We start from the raw sequence: 24,814 nt of genomic DNA on the forward strand, positions 1-24,814 counted from the left end.
TCTCTCTCTCTGTCTCTCTCTGTCTCTGTCTGTCCATGAGGTGCTGTGTGAGTGTGGACCAGTTGCTGGGCTACAAAATAGCAGCGACTTTGGTGGTGTGGTGAGACTCTGGTAAGTCTCGTAGCTACAAGTGAGGACACCGAGGTCCAGACCTCTGTAATTTTTATAAATGAATTTCATTCAATTTTGGGGGGGAACTCAATCAGGGTCTCAACTTACTTTAAATACACAAAGTGCAATATCGAAACTTGGTTGTGAATCAGCAGTTTTCCTCTTGTTATATAACACTCACTGAAAGTCACTCAATTAGCCCATGTTAGTTAAAACATTTTATCTAAACTTGTAGTAATCATGGCCGAATTACTGAATTACCGACCTATTTTGTTAGTCACTCTCACTCAGATATCAAATTAATATGGCATAAGTCATGGAAAATTTTGTAGAATTGCAGGAAATTAGCTCTTAAAACTGCAAAACACCCCCCCCCCACACACACCCTCACCTCACTAAAACTTAGACCATGGCTACGGCACATCACAGAGAGGGAGAACGAGAGAAGGGGAGGAGAGAGGGGGGAGGGAGAAACAGAGAAAAAGAGAGACAGACAGAGGGACAGATTGAGAGGAAGAAAGATATACAGTAGCAATGTCACTTTTCTTTGTTTAAATATGAATGAGTGCTGCTGCTCTCTTTAAATATTGACTATTTTGCTATTGCTGGAGGTACCTAAAGAGGAGACAAGTTGTTCTCTCATTCACATAAAAAACGAAATGCTGTAATCATTCAAATTTCATCCAATATTTTTTCAATCCAGTCGAATAAGTATAACAATACAGACATTTAATATGATATTCACTCCTGGTGAGAGTAAGGTATGTATTCATTCGCACGCGTGTGTGTGTGTACAGTGCATGTAAACTGAGTGTCTGCGCACACGTGTGTGTGTGTATTCTCCTCGTGGCAAGCTTGGACAGTCTCGGGTGTAGGTGCAAGCCGGCGGCGCTGATATTTGGCAGTCTCGGCCACGTACACAGGCTTGCAGTGCGTGGCCTCCAGATTGCGGGTCTGACAAAAACTAGGGCAAAGCAGTTTGCTAGGTACTACTGTTTCAGCTGTCGTGGGCAGCCTAGCTGTTGTTTGGCGAAGGAGGTGCTTTCTGTACCGTTGAGTACCATGCATACAGGAACCTTTGAAATGTTTGGATACTTTTTTAATGTCAATATGATTGGTGGATTCAAATAAAGTATTTAAAATGTGTGTGTGTGTGCAGTGCATGTAAACTGTGTGTCTCTGCACGCAAGTGTGTGTGTTTACATGCTTGTGTGTGTGTACAATGCATGTAAACTGTTTGTGTGTGTGTGTGTGTTTGATGCTCTCTCAGTAGTATGAAGCCATCTGAAGGTACTGTCTCCTGTAGAGTTACTGTCTCCGTTGACTGCAGAACGAAGTCAGATTACTATTTACATAAGCTTCCTCATTTGATTTACCCTGGTTATAATCACGTGCTCCTCATGTTTATTTATCTGTAAAGAAGGAAAAACGGTTTGACAGAAAAAGGTTTAGGACCAATCTCGGCACAGGGAGACAGACTGTTTGTATAAACACAGAGCCTCATAGGTACAGTAGGATCAGTTTTCCCTGACCACGTGACCTAACCAGTAAAATCTCTTAGTCCTTTAGTTATATGAGATCATCATCACAGTGCAACCATGTGGGGTTCACAGTAGCCTGACTAGATAAGTTAGTGTCATAAGGTAGAGACAACATAAGGATGATACAATGAACCGGGGGGGGGGGGGGGGTGATAGAGGCCAGAAGGGTTCAGAATCTGAAGTTTTAGTGTAAAAGCAGCCTAGAATAGTTTTATAGCAGTGTGACACATAACGAGGAAGTCCACCTGAGCTTCCTCTCTCCCTTAGATGTATATCAGCCATAGCAGCCGATGTGGACTGCTGTGGGCTCAGTGCGAGAGGGAGGCAAGTGACTCTGACATGGATTAAACAGTCTGGAGCGTAGGGGCGGGTGGATGAGGAGCTCTTTGGCAGGCTGGAGCCTCATTACATGCTTGTCTTGGACACACTCATGCTTCTTTCCCCTCCTCTCTTTACCTCTGCTTCTTCCATCATCTGCCTTAATGTGCAGAGCTGTCTGTCACCGCAGCAGAGCAGCCCGCCATAACACATCACTTCCTGTTGAACGCGGAACGCGGGAGAGCTCGGTTTGTTGTTTTGGAAAGTTTGCTGTTTTGAAAGTCTATTGAAAAAGTTTGGTTAATAGCTAGCTACCTTTTGTTTGGATCCCGCGACGCAGTTGGCAACAGTTGCTGGGACCGCTACTATCTGTCCAGTGATCCTGCTGGGTCTGAGGAGCTGCTTGGCGTAGCAGCAAGCCTATCTGCTAGCTAGCTGCATATCAAGCTAGCAGGTTTTTTTTAGGAACGCAGCCCGCGATGCGGTTAGCCATTGTGGCTGGGACCGCGGATTGTCCCGAGCTTGTGGCTGTCTAGATCCCTGCTGTTTGTTGTTGTTGTTGTTGTTGTTTCCAATCTTCCCTGCGACCGTCCCTGTCTGGAGCTGCGAGGAGTAACAGCGTAACCTACATTGCTACCATGACAAAGACCAAAGCTGGCGGGAGTACCGTTGAGGACAGTGGTGTTTCTCTATCACAGGTGAAGGATCTTTTAAATGAACAAAAATAGTTCTACAAGCAGTTATTACAACAACAAGAAAATAGCTTCAAGTGTTGTGTCCAAATACTGGTGGAGCCAACTAATAAAAGAATGGACGACCTGACCAGAGAGGTCCAGGACCTGAAGAACAATTTGCAGTTCTGCCAGGGTCAGCTCGATGAGTTTAAACAGGAGAATGGCAAGATGACAGCAATCTGTAAGTCATTGAGAGAGGACATCATTTCTGTATGTGAATCCCTGATAATAATGATGGAGAAATCAGATTATTTCGAGAGACAATCAAGGCGGAACAACATGGTTGTGGACAGAATTGCAGAATCTCCATATGAGACATAAATGGAGTCTTAGGACAAAGTCAGGGAAACTGAAGATGAACCACAGGAAGATTGTGGTGGAGCGCGCCCACAGGACTGGAAAACCCACCAAGGTGACAGGCCCAAGCCGATAGTGGTCAGTGCCTGAGGTTCAAGGACAAGGTAGCGGTTCTGGAAAGAGCCAAGAACTTGAGAGGAACGTATATCTTCCTCAATGAGGACTATCCTGAAGCTGTGCACCATAAGAGGAAATAACTTATCATAGCCTTGAAAGCTGCCATGAAATCAGTAGTTTACTAACATCAGATTACATTCATATATTAGACATTTCTGAGACTCACTTAGAGAATTCATTTGATGAGACAGGAGTAGCAATACAAAGATATAACATCTATAGAAGAGACAGGAATGCTTATGGGAGAGGTGTTGCTGTATATATTCAGAGCCATATCCCTGTAATGCTTAGAGAAGATCTTATGTCAAGTGTTATTGAAGTGTTGTGGTTGCAGGTTCACCTGGCACATCTAAAGCTTTTTCTTTTGGGGTTTTGCTATAGGCCATCAAGTGCTAACAGTCAGTATCTAAATAATATGTGTGAAATGCTTGATAGTGTATGTGATGTTAACAGCGAGGTCTACTTTCTTGGGGACCTGAACATTGACTGGTTTTCATCAAGCTGTCCACTCAGGAGGAAGTTTCTCACTCTAACCAGTGCCTGTAATCTGTCTCAGGTTATTAATCAACCTACCAGGGTGTTTACAAACACCACAGGAACAAGATCATCCACATGTATTGATCACATTTTTACTAATACTGTAGAACTTTGCAGTAATCACAATATAGTGGCTATATTGGCCAAAGTTCCAAAAGATTTTGCTGTGTCTCTTATGTGGATGATGTTAAAAATATTTGTTGTTCTGATGTGATTAATAAGGAACATTCAGACACTGAGGTAGAGTATCTCATGATAAGCTGTAGAACACATTATCTACCAAGAGAGTTTTCATCTATATTCTTCGTAGTTGTCTATTTACCACCACAAACCGATGCTGGCACTAAGACCGCACTCAATGAACTGTACACGGCCATAAGCAAACAGGAAAACGCTCCTTCAGAGGCGGCGCTCTGTGTGGCAAGGGGACTTTAATACAGGGAAACTTAAATCAGTTTTACCTCATTTCTACCAGCATGTTAAATGTGCAACCAGAGGGAAAACAACTCTAGACCACCTTTACTCCACACACAGAGACGCGTACAAAGCTCTCCCTCGCCCTCAATTTGGCAAATCTGACCATAATTATATCCTCCTGATTCCTGCTTACAAGCAAAAACTAAAGCCGGAAGCACCAGTGATTCGTTCAATAAAGAAGTGGTCAGATGAAGCAGATGCTAAGCTACAGGACTGTTTTGCTAGCACAGACTGGAATATGTTCCGGGATTCTTCCGATGGCATTGAGGAGTGCACCACATCAGTCACTGGCTTCATCAATAAGTGCATCGATGATGTCGTCCCCACAGTGACTGTACGTACATTTCCCAACCAGAAGCCATGGATTACAGGCAACATCCACACTGAGCTAAAGGGTAGAGCTGCCTCATTCAAGGAGCGGGACTCTAACCCGGAAGCTTATAAGAAATCCTGCTATGCCCGCCGACAAAACATCAAACAGGCAAAGTGTCAATACAGGACTAAGATCGAATCGTACTACACCAGCTCCGACGCTTGTCGGATGTGGCAGGGCTTGCAAACTATCATAGACTACAAAGGGAAGCACAGCCGCGAGCTGCCCAGCGACACGAGCCTACCAGATTAACTAAATTACTTCTATGCACGCTTCGAGGCAAGTAACACTGAAGCATGCATGAGAGCATCAGCTGTTCCGGACGACTGTGTGATCACACTCTCCATAGCCAATGTGAGTAAGACCTTTAAACAGGTCAACATTCACAAGGCCGCAGGGTCAGACGTATTGTCAGGATGTGTACTCCAAGCATCTGCTGACCAACTGGCAAGTGTCTTCACTGACATTTTCAACCTCTCCCTGTCTGAGTCTGTAATACCAACATGTATCAAGCAGACCACCATAGTCGCTGTGCCCAAGAACACTAAGGTAACCTGCCAAAATGACTACCGACCCGTAGCACTCACGTCTGTAGCCATGAAGTGCTTTGAAAGGCTCCCATCAACACCATTATCCCAGAAACCCTAGACCCACTCCAATTTGCATACCGCCCCAACGGATCCACAGATTATGCAATCTTTATTGCGCGCCACACTGCCCTTTCACACCTGGACAAAAGGAACACCTATGTGAGAATGCTATTCATTGATGACAGCTCAGCGTTCAACACCATAGTGCCCTCAAAGCTCATCACTATGCTAAGGACCCTGGGACTAAACACCTCCCTCTGCAACTGGATCCTGGACTTCCTGACGGGCCGCCCCCAGGAGGTAAGGGTAGGTAACAACACATCCGCCACGCTGATCCTCAACACGGGGGCCCCTCAGGGGTGCATGCTCAGTCCGCTCCTGTACTCCCTGTTCACTCATGACTGCATGGCCAGGCACGACTCCAACACCATCATTAAGTTTGCTAATGACACAACAGTGGTAGGCCTGATCACGGACAATAACGAGACAGCCTATAGGGAGGAGGTCAGAGACCTGGCCGTGTGGTGCCAGCACAACAACCTTTCCCTCAACGTGATCAAGACAAAGGAGATGATTGTGGACTACAGGAAAAAGAAGAGGACCGAGCACGCCCCCATTCTCATCGACGTAGCTGTAGTGGAGCAGGTGTCCACATCACCAACAAACTAACATGGTCCAAGCACACCAAGACAGTCTTGAAGAGGGCACGACAAAACCTATTCCCCCTATGGAGACTGAAAATATTTGGCATGGGTCCTCAGATCCTCAAAAGGTTCTACAGCTTCAACACCATCGAGAGCATCCTGACTGGTTGCATCACTGCCTGGTATGGCAACTGCTTGGCCTCCGTACATCACTGGGGCCAAGCTTCCTGCCATCCAGGACCTCTATACCAGGTGGTGTCAGAGGAAGGCCCTAAAACTTGTCAAAGACTCCAGCCACCCTATTCATAGACTGTTCTCTCTGCTATCGCACGGCAAGCCGTACTGGAGCGCCAAGTCTAGGTTCAAGAGGCTTCTAAACAGCTTCTACCCCCAAGCCATAAGACTCCTGAACAGCTAATCAAAAGGCTACCCAGACTATTTGCATTGCCCCCCTTTATTTTACGCTGCTGCTACTCTCTGTTTATTATCTATGCATAGTCACTTTAATAACTCTACCTACATATACATATTACCTCAATTACCTCAACTAACCGGTTCCCCTGCACATTGACTCGGTACCGGTACCCCCTGTATATATCCTCGCTATTGTTATTTTTACTGCTGCTCTTTAATTATTTCTTACTTTTATTTCGTATTATTTCATATTGTATTTTTGTGTGTGATTTTTTGGGGTATTCTTTCTCAAAACTGCATTGTTGGTTAAGGGCTTGTAAGTAAGCATTTCACTGTAAGGTCTACACCTGTTCTATTCGGCGCATGTGACATATAAAATGTGATTTTATTTTATTTTATTTGCACTTGATGAATTTATGAAATTGCATCTTCCAATTATTGATAAACATGCACCTGTTAAGAAACTGACTTATAGAACTGTTAAGGCTCCATTGATTGATCAGGAATTGAAAAACTGTATGGTTGAAAGTGATGGGGCAAAAGGAGTGGCTAATAAGTCTGGCTGCACATCTGACTGGCTGACTTACTGCAAATTGAGAAATGATGTGACTAAACTCAACAAAAAGATCAAGAAACTGTATTATGAAGCCAAGATCGATGATACAAAGAATGATGGAAAAATGATTTTGAGTACTTTAAATTAAGGTATCGGCAGAAAGACAAGTTCAACTCCATCTTTCATCAAATCAGATGGCTTATTCATCACAAAACCATTTGATGTTGCCAATTATTTTAATGATTACTTCATTGGCAAAGTGGGCAAACTTAGGCAGGAAATGCAAACAATGAACAGTGAGCCATTGTATTCATGCATAAAAAAACTAATAATGAAAGAAAAGCATTGCAAGTTTGAATATTGTAAAGTTAGTGTTTGGAGAGGTGGGAAAATAATGACAAACCTCCTGGCATTGACTACATAGATGGAAAGCTACTGAGGATGGTAGCTGACTCTATAGCCACTCCTATCAGTCATATCTTTAATCTGAGCCTAGAGGAAAGTCTTTGTCCTCAGGCCTGGAGGGAAGCCAAAGTCATTCCGCTACCCAAGAGTGGTAAAGCGGCCTTTACTGGTTCTAACAGCAGACCTATCAGCTTGCTGCCAGCTCTTAGCAAACTGTTCGAAAAATTTGTGTTTGACCAAATACAATGCTATTTCTCTGTAAAAAATTAACAACAGACATTCAGCATGCTTGTAAAGAAGGGCACTCAACATGTACTGCACTGACACATATGACTGAAAGAAATGGATAATAAGAAGATTGTGGGAGCTGTACTGTTAGATTTCAGTGCATCCTTTGATATTATTGACCATAACCTGTTGTTGAGAAAACATATGTGTTATGGCTATTCAACCGCTGCCATATCGTGGATTCAGAGCTATGTATCTAATGGGGCCAATGGGGGGAGGAGGAGGGGGAGGAGAGGGGAGAGACTTTATTTTCTCACCTCCTGCTGCAAAGCCATCTACTTCTCCTCTCCTTCACCTCTGGCTTATTCTACATGGTAGAGGTGATGGATGCTCGCCTGTAGCCTGAACCATAACCACACACATCACACACACTACAACATACTGGATGCTGCCACATACTGTATGTGCACATACAAACGCCAGGGCCCAAACCCACTGTAAACACACAGCGTAATTACAGGCAGGTCCTGACTGGGGTCCGACACAACAAAAAAGACATTACAGACAAAATACTTTACAATTTACGTACATCTCAAAACATTAACATGTAGTGTTAGAAGGATTACTTATCCTATCCCAGGTGTTCCTTAAAGAGGTGGGGTTTCAAATGTCTCCGGAAGGTGGTGAGTGACTCCGCTGTCCTGGCGTCGTAAGGGAGCTTGTTCCACCATTGGGGTGCCAGAGCAGCGAACAGTTTTGACTGGGCTGAGCGGGAATTGTGCTTCAGCAGAGGTAGGGGAGCCAGCAGACCAGAGGTGGATGAACGCAATGCCCTCGTTTGGGTGTAGGGACTGATCAGAGCCTGAAGGTACGGAGGTGCCGTTCCCCTCACAGCTCCGTAGGAAAGCACCATGGTCTTGTAGCAGATGCGAGCTTCAACTGGAAGCCAGTGTAGTGTGCGGAGGAGCGGGGTGACGTGAGAGAACTTGGGAAGGTTGAACACCAGACGGGCTGCGGCATTCTGGATGAGTTGTAGGGGTTTAATGGCACAGGCAGGGAGCCCAGCCAAGAGCGAGTTGCAGTAATCCAGACGGGAGATGACAAGTGCCTGGATTAGGACCTGTGCCGCTTCCTGTGTAAGGCAGGGTCGTACTCTCCGAATGTTGTAGAGCATGAACCTACAGGATCGGGTCACCGCCTTGATGTTAGCGGAGAATGACAGGGTGTTGTCCAGGGTCACGCCAAGGCTCTTCGCACTCTGGGAGGAGGACACAACAGAGTTGTCAACCGTGATGGCGAGATCATGGAACGGGCAGTCCTTCCCCGGGAGGAAGAGCAGCTCCGTCTTGCCAAGGTTCAGCTTGAGGTGGTGATCCGTCATCCATACTGATATGTCTGCCAGACATGCAGAGATGCGATTCGCCACCTGGTTATCAGAAGGGGGAAAGGAGAAGATTAGTTGTGTGTCGTCTGCGTAGCAATGATAGGAGAGGCCATGTGAGGATATGACAGAGCCAAGTGACTTGGTGTATAGCGAGAATAGGAGAGGGCCTAGAACTGAGCCCTGGGGGACACCAGTGGTGAGAGCACGTGGTGCGGAGACAGCTTCTCGCCACGCCACTTGGTAGGAGCGACCGGTCAGGTAGGACGCAATCCAAGAGTGAGCCGCGCCGGAGATGCCCAGCTCGGAGAGGGTGGAGAGGAGGATCTGATGGTTCACAGTATCAAAGGCAGCAGACAGGTCTAGAAGGACAAGAGCAGAGGAGAGAGAGTTAGCTTTAGCAGTGCGGAGAGCCTCCGTGACACAGAGAAGAGCAGTCTCAGTTGAATGACCAGTCTTGAAACCTGACTGGTTTGGATCAAGAAGGTCATTCTGAGAGAGATAGCAAGAGAGTTGGCTAAAGACGGCACGCTCAATAGTTTTGGAGAGAAAAGAAAGAAGGGATACTGGTCTGTAGTTGTTGACATCAGAGGGATCGAGTGTTGGTTTTTTGAGAAGGGGTGCAACTCTCGCTCTCTTGAAGATGGAAGGGACATAGCCAGCGGTCAAGGATGAGTTGATCAGTGAGGTGAGGTAAGGGAGAAGGTCACCGGAGATGGTCTGGAGAAGAGAGGAGGGGATAGGGTCAAGCGGGCAGGTTGTTGGGCGGCCGGCCGTCACAAGTCGCACAAGTCTGGAGAGAGAGGGGAGAAAGAAGTCAAAGCATAGGGTAGGGCAGTGTGAGCAGTACCAGCAGTGTCATTTGACTTAACAAACGAGGATCGGATGTCGTCAACCTTCTTTTCAAAATGGTTGACGAAGTCATCCACAGAGAGGGAGGATGGGGTGAAAAGATGCCAGTTCCGCAGGGAGTTTAGTTTTCCTCCATTTCACGGTTGCCCGGAGCCCTGTTCTGTGAGCTCACAATGAGTCATCAAGCCACGGAGCTGGAGGGAAGGACCGAGCCGGCCGGGAGGATAGGGGACATAGAGAGTCAAAGGATGCAGAAAGGGAGGAGAGGAGGGTTGAGGAGGTAGAATCAGGAGATTGGAGGGAGAAGGATTGAGCAGAGGGAAGAGATGATAGGATGGAAGAGGACAGAGTAGCGGGAGAGAGAGAGCGAAGGTTGCGACGGCGCATTACCATCTGAGTAGGGGCAGAGTGAGTAGTGTTGGAGGAGAGCGAGAGAGAAAAGGATACAAAGTAGTGGTCGGAGACATGGAGGGGAGTTGCAGTGAGATTAGTAGAAGAACAGCATCTAGTAAAGATGAGCGTATTGCCTGCCTTGTGAGTAGGGGGGGACGGTGAGAGGGTGAGGTCAAAAGAGGAGAGGAGTGGAAAGAAGGAGGCAGAGAGAAATTAGTCAAAGGTAGACGTAGGGAGGTTGAAGTCCCCCAGAACTGTGAGGGGTGAGCCATCCTCAGGAAAGGAACTTATCAAGGCGTCAAGCTCATTGATGAACTCTCCAAGGGAACCTGAAGGCAAAACTCCCCAAGAACAAGCAGGAACTGAATACAGCTGCAGTAAAGGCCTGGCAGAGCATCACCAGGGAAGAAACCCAGCATCTGGTGATGTCTATGGGTTCCAGACTTCAGGCAGTCATTGACTTCAAAGGATTTGCAACCAAGTATAAAATTAAAAAACATTGTTAATGTTGTAAATGGCTATTGTAGCTGGAAACGGCAGATTTGTAATGGAATATCTACATAGGCGTACAGAGGCCCATTATCAGCAACCATCAGTCCTGTGTTCCAATGGCACGTTGTGTTTGCTAATCCAAGTTTATCATTTTAAAAGGCTAATTGATCATTAGAAAACCCTTTTGCAATTATGTTAGCACAGCTGAAAACTGTTGTGCTGATTAAAGAAGCAATAGAACTGGCCTTCTTGAGACTAGTTGAGTATCTGGAGAATCAGCAATTGTGGGTTCGATTACAGGCTCAAAATGGCTTTCTTCTGAAACTCGTCAGTCTATTCTTGTTCTGAGAAATGAAGGCTATTCCATGCGAGAGATTGCCAAGAAACTGAAGATCTCGTACAATGCTTTGTACTACTCCCTTCACAGAACAGCGCAAACTGGCTCTAACCAAAATAGAAAGAGGAGTGGGAGGCCCCGGTGCACAACTGAGCAAGAGGAAAAATACATTAGAGTGTCTAGTTTGAGAAACAGACGCCTCACAGGTCCTCAACTGGCAGCTTCATTAAATAGTACCTGCAAAACACCAGTCTCAACGTCATCAGTGAAGAGGCGACTCAGGGATGCTGACCTTCTAGACAGAGTTGCAAAGAAAAAGCTTTTATTTCGAAAACAAGGCCACAAACTTTTGAACGGTAGTGTATACATATCCTTAAAAAATATATATTTCCCTTTATTACTTTCCAACCCCACCACCCCTTCCCTAATTGGAGTAAACTATTGAACAACAACGCTTAGGCATGGTGTTGCTTTATTAATTTTTTGAAAACCAGGTTTGCTGTTCACTTGCCCTATATAAGATGGAAGGGCGTTCCATGCACTCATGGCTCTGTATAATACTGTACGTTTCCTTGAAGTTGTTCTGGACCTAGGGACTGTGAAAAGACCCCTGGTGGCATGTCTGGTGGGGTAAGTGTGTGTGTCAGTGTTGTGTGTAAGATGACTATGCAAACAATTTGGAATTTACAACATTTTAATGTTTCTTTTAAAAACAAGAAGTAACACAGTCAGTCTTTCCTCAACTCTTAGCCAAGAGAAACTGGCATGCAGGGTATTAATATTAGCCCTCTGATTACAATGAAGAGCAAGATATGCGGCTCTGTTCTGCGCCAGCTGCAGCTTAACTAGATCTTTCTTTGCAGCACTTGACCGTATGACTGGACAATAATCAAGATAAGATAAAACTAGAACCTGCAGGACTTGCTTTGTGGACACTCATACTCACACACACACACTCACACACACACACACACACACACACACACACACAGACACACACACACACACACACACACACACACACAGACACACACACACACACACACACACACACACACACACACACACACACACACACACACACACACACACACACACACACACACACACACTCTTAGCCACACTGACACACACACACACACAGACACTCTTAGCCACACTGACACACACACAGACACACACACACACACACACACACACAGACACACACACAGGCCTACCACCGAGCTGCAGGAGTGTATAAGCGTGCAACTGCAGCATGTTTATAGTTTGGCGAGTGACAACTCACAGTAAACCTCTCAGTAAACGTAGGTAGGAAATGAATCCAGGCTGACACACAAACACATGCATACTCTTGCGGCATGTCTGGTATTTCATTCAGTAAGCCTCACTGCAGTTCAATATTTTACACTATACTCACACCTCTCTGTCGGGCTAGTTTAGGATTACCCCATTCAGCTTCCCCATTCAGGCCTGATATTCCACCCAGTCCTCTTTCATCTCCTTTCCATCCTGTTGTGGCAGTGCCAGTCAAAGTTACAGCTGTTGGTATTCAGAGGCAAGATTCAGGGGAAGTCAGAAGCATAGTTTTGGTGCAAGGTTGATACAAGAGCCCTCAGCTGCACCTAGCCATCATAACAGAACAAAGGCCGTGAAGAGAGAGGGGAGGAGAGGAAAGGGGAGAGATGAGGGGAGGAGGATGTAGGAACAACAGAGGAGGATAAAGAGGGAAAGAGTGGAGGGAGGGAGAGAAGAGCTGCGAATATGAGAAGAAAACACAGCAGGGTATAGAAGGGGGAATAGAAGATATGAACAGGGAAGTAGTGAGGAGCAGAGCAGATCTCGTCCATTAATGTGTTCCTTCCTCCTCTCTCCTCTTTCCTCTAACCACCTTTGTTCTCGCTCACCGCTGTTCTCCAGATGCTCCAGATCAGAGCCCATGTCCTCCCTCTGTCACTTACTCCTCCTGAGTCTCTCTCACCCCCATTCCTCTCCCATGCCCCCTTATTCCACCTCTCACCCTCCCTCGCTAGCCCTCCCCTCGCCCCACTTTCTCACTCCACTGCTCGCCCCTCCATATACCCGCTTTCTGGTGCTTAAGTTCATAGCCAGACTTAATCAGACTGCAACCATGCAGTATGGGGTGTGATTTGTGTGTGTGTGTGTAAGTGTGTAAGTGTGAAATGCGTGCATGTATGTCTGTATGTGTTAGGGTTGAAATGCGGGAACCCGGTTACCGAGATTTACCGGGATTTACAGGCCAAAACCGCTCCCTTTTCCCGGGATATATAACTGCGAGAAACACGTCAATTATAATAAATTATTTAGATGAACAGTATGGCGTGAAATGGAACTGTTAAATTATATGTGATGTCTAAATCTGGCTTCTCTACGGCCTCTGAATCATCAACGCTCAGGGTGGGGACAGACCATCTCAGTATGGAGCGCAATTCACAATGCATGTAGACCTATCATCTCATCATATTCTATGCTACTGTAATATAAAGACTGAATGCGCGTCTAATTTACCCATCTCCATCACCTTCTTTTTTATTGTAAAGATTATTATTTTTAAATTGCAGCTGCAGAGTTTTAAAACAGCCTATCACTCGAATATGTTTGCTTTAAATCAGTGCACACACGAGCACTCTCTCACAGTCTTTCGCTCTCCATCAATTCCATTCAAATTGCATCCAAAATAGATAATCCTGTTCTAGATTGATATATAGCCTTATATATAGGTAGTCCTAGCCTACCTCTTTCAGGTAAAACATTCAATGCATTATTAGCCTTATATTTAACTAATTAATTATGGGTTATTGTCACGTTCGTTGAATGACTGGTCAGACCAAGGCGCAGCGTGATATGCATACATGTTTATTTTAACTATTAAACACCATGACAAAACAATAAACGAAACGAAACGTGAAGTCCAAGGTAGTACAGAAAACAAACCTTACACGGAACAAGATCCCACAACTAGACAGTGCCAATAGATACTAGATCGACAACATAGAAAAAGCACAACAAGGAATATACACACCCTGACTCAACATATAAGCGTCACCTGAGTCAGGGCGTGACAGTACCCCCCCCCCAAAGGTGCGGACTCCGACCGCACAACATAAACATAACAGGGTAGGGGCCGGGTGGGCATTCCGCCTCGGAGGCGGATCCGGCTCGGGGCGTGACGACCTCTCACTCTCCGCCTCCCTGTTGCGCCCCTGGTCTGGTCTAGACCTTGGCGCGCTGCTTCCCCTCTCCTTCCTCCCAGTCTGGACCCTGGTGTGGGAGACCCCGAACCTGGAGAGGGGCTGACGTCATGGTCTGGACTGGAGCCGCTGACCGGAGCTGGACTGGGCACCGGTGGAGCGGTCTGCTCTGGCTCCGGAGTGGAGCCGCTAACCGAAGCTGGATCAGGCACCGGTGGAGCGGACAACTCTGGCTCCGGAGTGGAGCCGCTGACCGGAGCTGGACTGGACCCCGGTAGAGCGGACTGCTCTGGCTCCGGAGTGGCGCAGCTGACCGGTGCCAGACCAGGCACCGGTGGAACGGGCATGGGCCGTGCCGGACTGGACAAACGCACCACTGGTCTGGTGCGAGGAGCAGGCACGGGCCGGACCTGACTAGGAACACGCACCACTGGCTTGGTGCGAGGGACAGGAACGGGCCGGGCCGGACTGGCGACGCGCACCACTGGCTTGGTGCGAGGAGCAGGAACAGGCCGGGCCGGGCTGGCGACGCGCACCACTGGCTTGGTGCGAGGAGCTCCCTCTGACCGAATAACTCCTGCTCCCTCTGAACCAATAGCCCCCGTAACATGGTGGCCTCCTCTCCTAACCTGCAGATCCGCCCTTTAACGGCCTCCTGCTGCCTCGTCGTCCACACCGTGTGCCCCCCCAAAAAAATTTATTGGGGTTGCCTCTCGGGTCTCCGTCGTCGGCACTGTTGGCACCGTTTCTCCTCTCCTACCCGGGCTTCCTCCTTCATCGCCTTCCGATAACGGACGGCCTCCTCCTCTGTAATTCTCCCCCAACCGAGGAGGACATATACTAATGTTACCTCCTGTTGAGTCCCAGGCGTTTGCTCCTTCTCGGCACGCTGCTTGGTCCTTGTTTGGTGGGATCTTCTGTCACGTTCGTTGAATGACGGATCAGACCAAGGCGCAGCGTGATATGCATACATGTTCATTTTAACTATTAAACACCACAACAAAACAATAAACGAAACGAAACGTGAAGTCCAAGGTAGTACAGAAAACAAACTTACACGGAACAAGATCCCACAACTAGACAGTGCCAATAGGCTGCCCAGGTATGGTCCCCAATCAGAGACAACGAGCGACAGCTGCCTCTGATTGGGAACCACACCGGCCAACATAGAAAAAGCACAACAAGGAATATGCACACCCTGACTCAACATATAAGCGTCCCCTGAGTCAGGGCGTGACAGTAATGCATAACAAGCTTCTAACTTATAGCCTCTGTCTCTTGCACAATACTCACACACCTAGGCTCCGCTGGCCTCTTCTCCTTAAAAAAACTATCCTTACCTCTTGGAGTCCCATGCAGGAAAAGCTAGACTAGAATAGCTTGCTGGACATTTTTTAAATTGTAATTCTTATACCAATAGACTAGTCAAAGAGGGACATAAGCTCTTGTTTGCTGAATGTTAAATACAGCATCCAATAGAATTTAGGAGTAGTTTGAAAGAAGAGCGAACGCGCGATGGCAGTAGGCTATAGCAGTTATTTATTCAGACCAATAACCATTCAATCTTCTTGAATAGAAGTGAAAGCCTTTTGCATCTAATTCTAGTCCTATATTATTCAAGGATGTCATTCGAATGATGAAGATTTAACTGTTGAAAGCGATGAAAAAAATAATCAACAATTGAGAGAGAAAGGGGAGGTAGGCTAATAACATTAGGGGAAATACTATGAAAGGTAGCCTATATATGTGTCAGCCTACTAATTATACAAATAGGTCCTGTTATATTTCAAAACTAAAATCTAATTCGCTAGCCTATCCTGTCTTGTAAATTTGTAGGCCGCATGTGCTGCACCAGAATCGCATGTTCTCTCCCTGCTTTATCATGGTTTGAACGATGTGTGTAATTCCAGCCCATATAGTACAGTAATACAGTTCACACTAGTTGTGTTTATTTACCCAAGAGAGCATATAGCTAGCTACGTCTATGGGCTTTTATGTTTTTCTGTTGTGCGTAATGTGTAGTAGCTTATATCATACTGTACTGTATACAGTATGTAGCCTATTGGATAACGGCACAATCATTTGGGCTTTTTTGGGCTTGGGCTCATTAAATGTCTTTAATGTAGGGCTCATTAAATGTCTTTAATAATGGCTCATCAGGCTCAGGTAGCATCAGGCTTGAATTTTCGATCAAAGCTCTAATCAAATCCAGACAAAGGCCTATTTATATGCTTTATAATGGTTTTGAATGACACTTCCAGTTTTATTTATTCTCGGGATGGAACATTTGTAAAATACCGGGAAAATATTTGACCCTGGTGCGTGTATATAGGGTGATGCTGGTTCATAATGGATGTGCGCAGGCCGTGGCTGGTGAGTAGATGGCTTTTAGCCCAGCCTCCCAGCCTCCCAGCCTCTCTCCCAGCCTCTTAGCCTCTCTCCCAGCCTCCCAGCCTCTCTCCCAGCCTCTTAGCCTCTCTCCCAGCCTTCCAGCCTCCCAGTCTCTCTCCTAGCCTCTCTCCCAGCCTCCCAGCCTCTCTCCCAGCATTCTAGCCTGCTAGTAGATCCCATCCCAGGAGGTGGGATCATGCCACATTTATTATTTGGCTTTTCCTCCTGATAAAGCAGCACCCCAACTCCTTCATCTCAATCGCTCTCTACCTCTTCCTCTCTCTGTCATAGTCAGACACACACTGAGTGTACACGAACACGAACACACACACACAAACACACACACACAAACACTCACAGAGAAACACCCAGTGAAAGCCAAAGCAGCAGTAGAGGGCTTAGTGTACCCAGCTGCAGCCAACAGAGAGAGACTCTGAAGGTGAACCCCACATTGAGAGGGAGGGACGGAGGGCCCTTTTGAGTTGTGTGTGTGTGTGGAGGTGGGTATTTGCTTTAGATCTATGGAGATAGAGGGCTTTAGAAAAGACAATAGAGAACAGGCACATGTATTGACAGTAATCACATCGGTGTCCGTTTACCTACATGTGTATTAGACCTACATTAGCTGTGTGTGTAGAGTGTACATACGTGTTTGTGTTTCTGTTACTAAGAGCTTACACTGCAACAACAAAGAAATGCATATATTTATGTTTCTACAACAAAAGGATTAACCTAAGAAACATTACAAAGGCCAGCTTGCTTAATATGAACACATTTGTGTTTTTAAATATAACAGGTTGCTAGCAAGAGGTTATAATAAAATCCAGGCAGCAATATCTTCTATTGTGGATGGTGGTATGGTACAGATGTAGGATCTTAATTTGAGCCAGTTGGCTACAGCAGGAAAATTATCCTGCAGCAACAGGAAATGTGAATTTTTGTAAGGGTTGATACGTTTTCCGTGAGGGAAAATCAAGTCTGAAATGTTAAAGTGGAAATTATAAACTTCAGAAGCATTTTTAAACCTCAAATACACTACAAGTTTTACATTTCCTGCAACAGGGTGATCAAAATGAAGATCCTACATCTGTTGGTGGACAAGGGGGCTGGTTCTTTTTGAGAGCAGGAGAAAATAAATAATGAGAAAGACGGAGGGAGAGGTTGTGGAATAACCTCACCATAACACTGACACCAGTAGAAAAGCAGGTGCTGTACGGTACGTGGGGTAACTACTGTACAGAAACCATCATGGTGTCCCCTTAAGTGTGCCCTTCTAAGAAGAGTACCCTACTGAGCATCGAGAGTGGGTTAAATGTGGGCTGAGTGATGGTACAACACAAGGACTTACGTCCAAGTGTCTGTTTGTTCCTGGCCGTGTTTGAAGTGCTGTCCATGGCAGGTATGCAGCTGAGTATTCACATATAGACAGACAGGGTTTTCTCTCAGGCTGGGGGCCTAGGGAAGGTAAGAGAAGGGAAGGGTTGCTGGGTCTTTCCATGTGGCCCTTGATGGTGACATGTGAAAGGGACAATGAGTGGGGTTTGGGAGGCCAAACACAGGGGCCCTTTGTGTCCCTCACCGCTAGTTTGTTTACCAGACTCCCGGCGCACCCCTACCAGAGACCAAGCTCATTAACTATGGCCCGCAGGAGCGCCTGTGTGTGTGTGTGTTTGGGGTGGAGATGACGACCGCCTGAAACATGCATTCCCTGGCTAATTAAAGGGACAGGGAGTGTGTGTGTGTGTGCGTGTGTGCGTGTGTGTGTGTGTGTGAAAGAGTGTGTGTGTGTGCACGTGTGACAGCGTCTGCGATGGATTGCTTGTGTGAGGAATTTGACTGCTGACGGATGCACTGAGAAGTGTTGGGCAGAACTGGGCGGAAGAAGGGAGGAGGAGGAGGGGAACGATGGAGAACAGAGAGGAGAGGGGACAGTGACAGATTGCTTAGAGATGTGTTTAGCAGGCTATTCCAGCCCAGCTTATATCGTTTCCCAGCCTGAGTTTGGTCTTTGGGTTCTTCCTGTCATTCCGCCTCGTTCCCTGTGGTAATAGGGATGGGTGTCTGATAGAGTGGAGGGAGCAGGTCCCAGTGTGTATCCTCCCAGGGTTAGCCAAACAAACATCTCATCCCTTCACATTTAACCTTTGACCTCCACCCTGATAGGCCTTTAGTACTCTGAATGATGACTTCCACTGGAGGTCATTAGTGATGTGGGGGTTGACTCATAAACCACAGTCCCCGCGGTTATATCTGCGGGGCGGGGCGGGTTTACGGTCATGATATATTATGTGGCTGAAGGGCTGGCGGGTGGTTGGCGGGTGGGTTGGATAAAGAGAAAACAATGCATTAAAAATCCATAAATGTATCATTCTTGTGCAATTCATATCTATAGGCTACATTGAGGATTTCTTTCATAATTTTTTATCTGGCGATAGTGCGTAGCCTAAGCTTGAGGGCTAACTGTCGCGAGCCAAATACACACCAATTTCCAAATGCTTTTGGGAACTTGGGAAGAAAAAGTTAACGTGGATCCACTGAGGCAAAAAAGGACAATGTTGTAGTTTAATTCAATCAGAGAAAAGCTGCGAAATGGAGAGTGGAAAATGAATAGAAGGGTCAGAACAGTAGTCTAATATTTCGGAAAGATTTAGTTAAATGGTAAAATAGGATGATAGCAGTGCCGGCTATGTTATGTTTAACTCCTGCAGAATTAAGTACTTCTTGAAGTAAAATTATACACCAAATGTACATTTTGACTCGGGAACAGGAGTGCAGAAAAATGATTTATTTCTTTCAGCATCTTGAGAAAATGGATGCTTGGTTAGGGATCGTCTGTAAAGGTGCTATCTTTTATCAGCAATGTAAAAGCTGATAGTATTTCCACCACATAAAATATGCATCCAAGCCGAACTGAAAGCTTATCAAAAACATGTTGGGTCATTTTAATAGCTTTAAATGTCCTTAAAACAGGTCAAACTCACATCATTTTAACATTTTGCACGGAAAATATTTCCTGTTTTTTTGTTGTTGAGTTAATGCATTTTTTCTGCGCCACCTAAACGTCTTTGGTGTGTGAGAGAAACAGCGATGAAAGAGAAAACAAACTTTACCGATGTCAACTAGACTGAGGCATTCATTCTATCAATTTATTACATTATTCTGATAAGGGTTTATTTAGTGTTCTAGGGCAACAATTAATGACAGAAGAGAAGCTGCATGTATCTAGTTATAGAGAAGTTGACAAACAAATAGCCTACCAAAATGTCGGAAATTATAAGCAGAAGCATATCTAAAAAAGCCTGTAAAAAATAGTTCTGCCATCATTTTCTATATTTGATATATACATTTTTTATATTTTCACTTTATGACAGTCGGGCGGTTGTGGATTGGTTACTAGCAATTGCAGATGGGTGCGAGTGAACAAACAGCTGACCCGCACATCACTAGAGGTCATGCTATTGGGTCAAAGGTTAAGTGTGTAGCTGGGGGGGAGGGGGATTCCTGTTATATTAATCAGAGGTGTAGGGACGGTGAAGTGTGTGAATCCAAACGTGCACATGGCAGTATTCATACCTTGCTTTTTGTGGTAAATGTGAATGAAGAAAACGGTTCACTTTTGATAATGGTTTTTATACACATACCTTGTCCATAATGTAGAGGCCTCTGGGATTTTCATTGAAGAGGTCAGGGAGGAGGAAGATGGCTGCTGTGACTGAGTCCTTTAAGTGTTTAGAGAAACCAAAATTAACTGTAGATGTGATCTACACAACATACCAAAACCAGTTGTACACACCTTTGTATGCCTCCTCGTCAGTATACCTGCAGACTCAGACACACACAAAAGTGATCAGTTCAGTCATCTGCACCCAATGCAGCTATAGCCTTTAACATATTCTTACCTCTTTGTTGATTGATATCCATTGAATTGTGTCCATTTTCTGTTTTAGAAATACTTTTAAAAGGGAGAAAGTGTAAAACAACACTGCCATTTGCACAAATATGAAAAGATAGATGGTATCATCATGAAAACAATATCAATTTAGATCATACAATGGAGAAACCTTACCTTACATTGAGGAGATCTTTACATTTTTCAGTTAAGTGCCTGCACCTGCTGTCATCTCAAATTCAAATCCAAATGTTTCAGTTGGGCAGTCCTGCAAGAACCCCCACCAACCAAGGAGGTTCCTCGATTAACCCCACCTCCTATGGGGTTCTTGGAATAACATTTTGCGGGCATTATTCAGAGCCAAGAACCCTAAGATTATTTGAGAAACTTTGAGGATCTTAGAATAACCCTTGTTGAACCCCTACTTGTTTAGAGTGTGTGGGGACAAGTGAATAACTCTTTTAGGTTCCAGATGGCACCTTTTTTCTAAGAGTGTACCTGTCCACATGTGCCAACACAACACACTCCGTTACTTACACACAAACTGTAGGCATACCATCACACAGAGACACACCCCTCCCTTTAATCAGAAGAGTTTTACTTTTATGGACTCTATGGGTCTAATCACACACACTGACATATAGCAGAGCCCACCCTCGACAGGTGAGAGCCTGCCTCCCTCCCTCCCTCCACTCTGGGGCCTCTCAACCCTGTCTGTCCCACTCACCTGCAGGGCACAGGGAGGGGAAGGGTTAACCCCAGGTTAACATCATCATTCCTCTGCTTGGTGTCTCATATTTAACTTGAGACCCATCAATTCACATCAACACACGTTGATGTTCATACATAGACACACATACACACTGCAGTCTCCAGTGTCTTCAGATAGCGTTGGCATAGTGAGACAATGTGAAATGGTGGACGAAACCGAGGAGGCCTGCTGATCCAAACCCTGCTCTTCATTCCAGCCCACTCTCAGATCCTGACACCAAAAAGTAATTAAGTGCTGTGCATAATGTTGCTGGACCGTCTCTATGCATTAGCTAATGTGCGTCAGAGTGTCAGGGAGCACGGGGCTGTGTGTGTGTGTGTGTGTGCGTCCGTGCTTGTGTGTGTATGTGTGAGTGTTTGTGTGCATGTGTGACTCAACCTAACACACACCCTCCAGGTTCTAAATAATGAAACATGGCTGAGAAGGAGAGTAGACAGATTGTACAGAGAAGGGGAGAACCCATGAAGCTGTTATTGCTAACATCCCCCTTCTCAATGTGCCAACATCCCCCTTCTCAAATCTATAGAGACACAGAGATGTGGACAAGAGGTTAGGAGGTTAAAGGTTCTGTTATTTGAAAAGTGAATCATTTTGTGTTGTTCTGTGTCATGTGTGCGAATAGGCTCTTATGCTAGGTGAAGGTGAAATATACACTCTCAGTGGGATGGAGGTAGACAGCGTAAATAATTAGTGACATCTGATTTGGGTGTCAGGTGCTGACCTGTCGCCTGTGTGTCTGTACCAGTCGATGTGTGTCAACAGTGTGTGTGTGTGTGTGTGTGTGTGTGTGTGTGTGTGTGTGTGTGTGTGTGTTCTTTATTGTGCTTCTATGTGTGTCAGTATTTGTATGTCTTCTTACATATGAATGGAAGTCTGTGATATGTGTATGTACTTTATAGTGTCAGTGTCAGTGGAGTGTTTAAACTATTGAGTGTCCTCTGTCTATAGCTTTTATTATTGAGATCTAATACAGCTGTACCTACACTCTTAGAAAGAAAGGTGCTATCTAGAACCTAAAAGGGTACTTCTGCTGTCCCCATAGGAGAACCCTTCAAAGAACTTTGAAGAACCCAAAAGGGTTATACCTGGAACCAAAAAGGGTTCTACCTGGAAACAAAACGGCTTATCCTATTGGGACAGCCGAAAAACCCATTTGGAACCCCTTTTTCTAAGTGTAGAGGCCCCTCTGTAACTCAATACATGCCACACGCACACACACACACACACACACACACACACACACACACACACTCACACACACACACACACACACACACACACACACACACACACACACACACACACACACACACACACACACACACACACACACACACACACACACACACACACACACACACACACACACACACACACACACACACACACACACACACAGACACACACAGCTACCTGAGTAGAGATAGAGGCCTATCACCCAGCTCTAATGGGCCTGTCAGGGAGGCCCAGCCCTGGGGAAGTAGATCTGAGTGTAGGAGGGGGCAGCTGGAAGCAGAGCAGGAATCTACAGGCCAATAATGCAGTTGCTGTCAGGACACCCAACCCCAGCATGAGACACACACAGCCAGGCTGAGTGGAAGCTGAGGGGAGGCTGAGGGGAGGTTGAGGGGCCAGGGAGGGAGAGAACAAAGGCTAGTGTGATGCATTTTTATGGAGGTGGGCATGAAGGAGGACTTTAGACAATTAAATTAATTCCAGCCTGCATCCTTCGAGTAAGCTTCCATACACAGCAGGCATTCTGGAGGGCAGGACCAACCTGGGCCACTCTCTGCCTCTCTCTCTGCCTCCCTCTGTTTTACTGTGGAGTCAGCGTTCTCACTGCACCCATCAGCTACTGGTCTCTCTCTGTCTGTGTGCGTGTGTGTGTGTTTGTGTGACTAGGTGTGTGTGTCTGTCTGTGTCTGTGACACCTGATACCCTCTAATCCTGTCGCTCTGAGCAGCCTGCTGGTTTAACCACTCCTGCTGTTTCTCTCCAAGCTGTCGGGCTGTAACGTGTGTGTGTGTGCGTGCATGTGTGTGTGTGTGCGTGCATGTGTGTGTGTCGGCAATACGTACTGTCACTGTGGCAGTGCCACACACAGTTTCATTACATTATCAGTTGCTAAGCCTTCATGTACAGTTTGTGCACTCCTCCTTGTAATCACCTATATATGTGGCATAGGGAGGGGGCCAATGATCCCCTCTGATTAAATGTCTACGGTAACCTTATCTTTACCCACATGTTCTATACTACACACTCAAGTGGTGATAAACCATTAACACCATCAAAGCCCTTCACTCTCTGATCTCACACTATCCAATAGCAGACTTTCATGAGCAACCCCAGGTACTTTGTAACTAGAGGCTCAACTTCAGTACTGTGTGGAGGCAGATGGAGGTACCTCTCTCCCCCCTCCACCCCTCCTCTGTTACTCCTCTCCCCTCTACCTGGGTCCAGCCTTGATCATCAGCAGCTCCATGAGGTCTTCATGGGAAACACATGGGACAGGGTCTCTCAACCCACTCCATTTACTTTCCTCCATAAACACTAACTGTGCGTGTATGCAGTTTGTTCTGTGTAAATTGTGTTTGAATATGAATGTATATTCCATCTCTCTCTGTGTGTGTGTGTGTGTGAGTGTGTGTTTGTGTGTGTGACTGTGATTCCCACTCCTCATACTGATACCCTGCTGTGCGTCTGGTGTGTCTCATGTATGGACCATTAATATCTAGGAGTCTGTCTAGTCGACATGTATGACATTAACTTATGCAGCACAACACTAAATCATACATTCCCACTCAGGCCAAATATGTGAATTTACTTTGTCTCCAGATCTAACTGCTTAATAAAAAGGTTTCCTATATGAAAATAACAATGAAATAGCATGACCAGTGTGTCGCATATTGACTGAATTAACTAGACAATAGCAGAGGCACTGGGACAGAATTAACTGGATGAATTGAAATGGTTAATTACAGTATAGGCCCAATTAAAAAGTCAATTAGTGTCAGGCAGATAAGTGATTAGCCAATTTGCTCCAGTTTGTGTTGGTTCAATATGAGCACATTCACTCTGTATTGTTTTAATTAGGGAGGGAGACTGAGAGCTGTACTCCACTGTCCCCCTGTCCGACTCCCCTGTCTGTCTGTCTCTATGTCTGGGACACCAGACCCTACTGTAGCTGGCTCTCTCTCTCGCTCTGTGTGTGTGTGTGTGTGTGTGTGTGTGTGTGTGTGTGTGTGTGTGTGTGTGTGTGTGTGTGTGTGTGTGTGTGTGTGTGTGTGTGTGTGTGTGTGTGTGTGTGAGTGCGTGCGTGTTTGTGTGTGTGTATGCATGTGTAACATGTGTGTGTCTCTCCATTCTCTATTTTCCAAACCTGGAGAAAGAGAGAAACATAACTTCTGGTTTTGCCCTTAAAGAGTAACTGTCTCAGATTCCATTAGGATCCCAGGGTTCCGGCATGCGTGTCTGTCTTTGTGAGTCACTCATGTGGAGAGCATGGTTGTCTCTGAACTCCATAGAGACTCCACAGTGTCTCTGATCGCAATGTGCTCTGATGACACTATGGTGTGTGTGTGTGTGTGGGGGGGGGGTGGGGGGGGGGGCGCAGTATCAGGGGGTGTAGGGGGGTTCAAGCGGTGAGAGTTGGGCTTGGGAAGGGGGCAGTGAAGGTTTGGGACTCCATGGGCC

Source organism: Coregonus lavaretus (assembly GCF_964263955.1).
Source record: "Coregonus lavaretus genome assembly, chromosome: 20".
Taxonomy (NCBI): domain Eukaryota; kingdom Metazoa; phylum Chordata; class Actinopteri; order Salmoniformes; family Salmonidae; genus Coregonus; species Coregonus lavaretus.